Consider the following 6,654-nt stretch of genomic DNA (forward strand, 5'->3'; position numbering starts at 1 on the left):
GTACAGCCAACCAGGTCATGGAGCAGGGCAGAGAAGGACAGGAAATGGATCTGGTGGAGCAAACAGAGAATTAGCTGTGCTCTGGGCTGTGACACTCATTCGCTGTGTGATCTTGGGAGAGTTACTTAGTCTCAGTGATCTTCAGTTACCCCCATCCCATAAAATGGGGATCCTTAGACCACCATCCACTTATTCCACCACTCTTCATTAACTTGCTTAAGCCAGAGACCTGGCAGTCATTCAGGTCTCATCCAGTCAGTCCTGAGCATCTCACCTCCATAGTGACATTCACACGTGGCCCCTCCTCTCCGTCCTTACTGCCCTCCCTGAGCTGAGCTCCTCTGCCTTTGTCCGTTGTACTGCAGCAGCCTTCTGACTGGTCTTGCTCTCCTCCAATGCATCCTCCAGAATGACACCTGAGGGATCTTTTATTTTTTTTTTTAAATTTTTTTTTTGATGTGAACCATTTTTAAAGTCTTTATTGAATTTGTTACAATATTGCTTTCTTTTTTTTTTACATTTTGGTTTTTTGGTCCCCTAAGGCATGTGGGATCTTAGCTACCCAAACAGGGAATGAACCCACACCCCCTGTATTGGAAGGCGAAGTCTTAAGCACTGGACCGCCAGGGAAGTCCCCTGAGGGATCTTTTAAAATACAGATTTGGCCAACTAAGTTCCTAGCTTAAGTACAGAATTTGAGAGTGAGCATTTAAAACTACTTAAGTGTTTACAATGCTCGAGTGCTTTCGTTTTGTTTTGGTTTTGGTCCTCAGGTTATAAATGTTTTCTGATGCTTCTAATCATGCTCTTTTCCTCTGTTTGAAATGCCCTTGCCCCTTCTTTGCCAGCTAACTCCCGATTCACTTTTTAAAACTTGGGGAAATTTGTCTGACCACCACACCCACTACAAGCAGGGGGCTCCTAAATGCTCTTACTGTACACTTTATTACATCATTTATTCCTGCATTGTAATTAAACTTCCTTTTAGAAACTGCAAACCCCGTGAAGGAAGGAACTACACAATTTTTATGGTTGTATTTCCTTGTCTAATAGTACCTGAACACAATTAGTACCATATATATATATACACACACACACACACACACATATATATATATATATATATATACCCTCTATATATAGTTGAATGAGTTGTTGAATAAATGCGAATTGGGATGGTCAGCTAAGTCTTTATGGAAATGGAATTTGAGCTAAATGGTTTCTGAAGGATAGGTAAAATTGAGATGGCCAAAGAGGAGGGGAGAGAGTTTCTGGTTGGTTTAACAAATTGAGCAGAGGCAGAAAGACCAGTGTGATTAGTGAGTAGATGAGTTTGAATGTAGGAGCTAAAGATGGGAGAGGTCAGTTGAGGTCCAATGGAGGTTTGCCGTGAATTCCACACTGGAATTTGTTTTGTAAACTGGGAGTGAACTGAGGAGTTGAGGTTGAGCCTTGATGTTTTTGAAAGAAGAATGAAATTATATCATAATGTGTCGGGAAGATTACTCTTCCTGGGATGTTTACAATTATTGAAATAAAAGACTAGAAGCAAAATGGTCATTAAGAAAATTCTTAAAATAATTCGTGTGAGGGGGTTAAAAGTCTGGATTTGGATTGTTTGCAGTGGATATGGAAAGGAAACGAATGAAAAGAGACATTAAAAAGAAAGAAGTTATAGGGACTTCCATGGTGGTCCAGTGGTTAAGAATTGATCCTGCAATGCAGGGGACGGGGGTTTGATCCCTGGTCAGGGAACTAAGATGCCATATGTCATGGGGTAACTAAGCCCGCGTGCCACAGCTACAGAGCCCATGAGCTCTGGAGCCTGCGCACCGCAAAGAAGAGCCTCACGCTGCAACAAAAATCCCACGTGCCTCAACTAGGACCCGACACAGCCAAAAAATAAATAAATAAATAATTATAAAAATTTGTTAAAATAATGGTCCTTAATGAGTAGCATAAATGCATGGAACTCAATGTTTACTGATTATTCGACACTAAAATTCTGGTCAGTACTAACGACAGAAATAAAGAGGGTACAAAACAATGAGTTAATAAATTCAGCTGTTTTAATAAAGTTTATTAAACTTAAAAAGCCATGTCGAAAATTTAAATCTCAGGCAAAGGTTTTACATTTTGGACTCCGAGGCCCTGTTACAATATCTACTGCCACCTGCTGGCAGAGGAGAAGTGACTATACTCTCCTAATTGCAAACCTACCAACTTAAGCCACGGTTAACGTTATACAGTCATCGGAATGTCAAGCAGCTAGATGGTAATAGGGGTTTCTATTCTTTATTGTATACTCTAATTGCTGTATCACTACCAGATCTAGGGACCCTGGGAAGCTCCTAGTGGCTGATCAAGCTTGGTGTCTTATCCCATTTTAATTTTACCCCTATTACTGAATGGTTGTAGGATTTCCTTAGTTGTTTATTTTTTAAATTAATTTTTATTGGAGTATAGTTGATTTGCAATGTCGTGTTTAGGATTTACTTAGGTTTACAGTTTCCTCACTTCTAAGATTTGAAATGGTGAAGCTTTTCTGGTTGCTTTTACAAGGTTATTAAAAGAAAGAATGGAGAAAAAACATGTTGAAAGGTAAAGATACTCTTGTTTGTACCAGGCATAAGTTTTGTTCTACAAATTGAGTTTTTTTAAATTTTTGTTCAATACCATAACATGTTTATTTTCGCCATGTTGTAGTAATATGTTTTAAAATCTAGTAGAGTGATACTACATTTAAATGAATATTGATATGTTAGTGTTGATAATACTGGAACCATACACGTATCCTTAAAATAGTCATGCCCTTTGATCCAAAACTTTTCATTTTGGAAACTTAAGAAAGTAATCACAAAACGGTGAAATAGCTTTATTTACAAAATTTGTATTGCATCATTTGTAATAAAAAGAAATTGGAAATAATGTAAATGTTTAATAAAATGGTAACTGTAAACAGTGCTATAATCATAAAACAAAATATTTTACAGCCATCAAAATGATACTCATAAATAACTTAGAATCACATGGGAAAATTATTTTATTTGGAAAAATGCATAAGTGTTGTGATTGCAAATATTGTATATAAAACAAAATAAAATTTTAAGAATTCATGCATATAAAAAACTAGAAAGCAATATACCAAGGGTCAGAATTATTTGACTATGAATATCATTTTCTTTTCTTTTCTTTTATTGTGTTAAAATACACATAACTTTTTTTTTTTTTGGCTGCGTCAGGTTGTTGAGGCATGTGGGATCTTTCGTTACAGTGCTCAGCTTTCTCTCTAATTGTGGCATGCGGGTTTTCTCTCTCTAGTTGTGGTGCGAGGGCTCCAGGACATGGGGGTTCTGTTGTTGCTGCACGTGGGCTCCCTCTTTGAGGCACATGAGCTCAGTAGTTGTGGCACGCGGGCTTAGTTGCCCCGAGGCAGGTGGGATCTTAGTTCCCCTACAAGGGATGGAACCCTTGTCCCCTGCATTGTAACGCAGATTCTTTACCACTGGACCACTAGGGAAGTCTCAAAATACACATAACATTTTTTTAAATTATTATTATATTCTAATCCACCATTCTCCGTGGTGAATTACTAAAATCCCATATGGGTGCCTAACAAATATTACGTATTCAATAAGTATTCATTTCTTTCTTCTACCTAACCACTCCTGGGAACGGCGAGAGATTATGTGTATCGCTTTATATTTTTATTCTTACTAATTTATGGAATATATTCATCTTTTCATTATTTTATATTCCCAAATGAGACCATGTATTCTGAATCTGTGTCAGAATATTAGCCATGAATCCATAAGAATGTAAATAGGTGTGGCTGACTGACTGAGGCAAGAGTCATGGTGAGGTGCAGCATCTTAGCATGATCATTGTCTAGGTACTTGATCTGCAATTAGGAGCTTGTCTTTGACCCCATAGGATTAGAAACTCTTGTTAACTGGTTTCCTCAGGAGTGATCAGGATAGAGCCATTTTAATCACACTCACAGGGGACTTCCCTGATGGCCCAGTGGTTAAGAATCCTCCTGCCAATGCAGGGGACACGGGTTCAACCTCACATGCCATGGAGCAACTAAGCCCGTGCACCACAACTACTGAGCCTGTGCTCTAGAGCCTGAGAGCCACAACTACTGAGCCCGTGTGCTGCAACTACTGAAGCCCGCGCACCTAGAGCCTGCGCTCTGCAACAAGAGAAGCCACAGCAATGAGAAGCCCACGCACCACAACAAAGAGTAGCCCCTGCTTGCCGCAACTAGAGAAAGCCCTCGCGCAGCAACGAAGACCCAACGCAGATAAAAAAATAAATTAAAAATTTTTTTTAATTTAAGTTAAAAAAATCACACAGGGCTTCCCTGGTGGCGCAGTGGTTGGGAGTCCGCCTGCCGATGCAGGGGACGCGGGTTCGCGCCCCGGTCCGGGAGGATCCCACATGCCGCGGAGCGCCTGGACCCGTGAGCCATGGCCGCTGAGCCTGCGCGTCCGGAGGAGCCTGTGCTCCGCAACGGGAGAGGCCCGCGTACCGCAAAAAAAAAAAAAAAAAAAAAAAAAAAAAAAAAAAAAAAAAAAAAAAAAAAAATCACACAAATAAACTTACAAACAAATTTTGATTTTTTAATTTTCATTGAAAAACCAGAACATACGTTAACTCACTGTTATAGACCTTATGGAATCACAGTTGTAGGGGTGATTAATGGACTCAGGAAACTACAAAGCCCAGTGTGGATGAGTTAGCTCCAAATTTCCTTTCCCTCTGTTGGGATATATCTAATAAGGGAGATGACAACTATAGTAAAAAAAGATGATTGCTTCTTCTTTTTTTTGATCATGCTGTGTGGCTTTCGGGATCTTAGTTCCTCAATCAGGGATCGAACCCATGCCCTGTGCAGTGGAATCACAGAGTCCTAACCACTGGACCACCAGGGAATTCCCATGATTGCTTCTTCTTATACTGAGAATCCAAAACACATTCCTCATTCCCCTAAAACCATGAATTTTAGGAAAGCTGGCATCAGTTCTAGCCTGAGAGAACAAATCTTGTTTGGCCTAATTTCCTTTCATGGCTACTACATTCTTTTTTTTTTTTTTTTTTTTGGCTACTACATTCTTCATGCTAGTGATTGATTTAGGGAGAAGCATGTGGTTCCACTTAGGCCAATGAGACATTCGGGGAAGTTGACTAAGTGGGCCTCCAGAAGAGACTTCTTAGCTGTTAAATCTAAACTTATAAAACTCTTAGAAGAAAACATGGGGGGAAAGCTTCATGATATTGAATTTGGCAATAATTTCTAGGATAAAACACCAAAGCAGAAGCAACAAAAGAAAAAAAACAGATAAATTGGACTATCAAAATTTTAAAAATAAAATAAAATAAAATAAATAAATAAAAATTTAAAATTTCTGTGTATCAATATATCCGATAGGGAGTTAATATCCAGAATATACAAGGAACTACATATAATTCAAGAACAACAACAAAACCACAATTTAAAAATAAGCAGGGCTTCCCTGGTGGCACAGTGGTTAAGAATCCGCCTGCCAATGTAGGGGACAGATGTTTGAGCCCTGGTCTGGGAAGATCCCACATGCTGTGGAGCAACTAAGCCCGTGCACCACAACTACTGAGTCTGTGCTCTAGAGCCCGCGAGCCACAACTATTAAAGCCCTCACGCCTAGAGCCCATGCTCCACAACAAGAGAAGCCACCGCAATGAGAAGCCCGCGCACTGCAACAAAGAGTAGCCCACGCTCGCCTCAGCTAGAGAAAGCCCACGAGCAGCAACGAAGACCCAATGCAGCGAAAAATAAATAACTAAAATAAATAAATTAAAAAAAAATAAGAATTGGCAAGAGGCACATGAAAAGATGCTCACCATGGGCTTCCCTGTTGGCAAAGTGGTTAAGAATCCGCCTGCAAATGCAGGGTACACGGGTTCAAGCCCTGGTCCGAGAAGATCCCATGTGCCGCGGAGCAACTAAGCCCGTGCGCCACAGCTACTGAGCCTGCGCTCTAGAGCCCATGAGCCACAACTACTGAGCCCGCGTGCCACAACTACTGAAGCCCGTGCACCTAGAGCCCATGCTCCACAACAAGAGAAGCCACAACAATGAGAAGCCTCACATCTCAATGAAGAGTAGCCCCCGCTCACCGCAACTAAAGAAAGCCCACCCGCAGCAACGAAGACCCAACACAGCCATAAATAAATAAATAATAAAATAAAAATTAAAAAAAAAGATGCTCAACATTGTTAATTATCAGAGAAATGCAAATCAAAACCACAATGAGATAACACCTCATACCTGTCAGAATGGCTATCATCAAAAAGACCACAATGGCGATCCAGTGGTTAAGACTCTATGCTTCCATTGCAGGGGGCATGGGTTCCATCCCTGGTCAGGGAACTAAGATCCCACATGCCACATGGCATGGCCAATAAAGAATTACATAATAAAAAATAATTTAAAATAAAATAACTTAGAAAAAAAAGGCCATAGGTAACAAATGTTGGTGGGGATGTGGAGAAAAGGGAACCCTCATACACTGTTGGTGGGAATGTAAATTGGTGCAGCCACTGTGGAAAACAGCCTGGAGGTGCCTCAAAAAACTAAAAATAGAACTACCATATGATCCAGCAATTGCACTC

The sequence above is a fragment of the Tursiops truncatus genome, chromosome 17 (assembly GCF_011762595.2).
Source record: "Tursiops truncatus isolate mTurTru1 chromosome 17, mTurTru1.mat.Y, whole genome shotgun sequence".
Lineage (NCBI taxonomy): Eukaryota > Metazoa > Chordata > Mammalia > Artiodactyla > Delphinidae > Tursiops > Tursiops truncatus.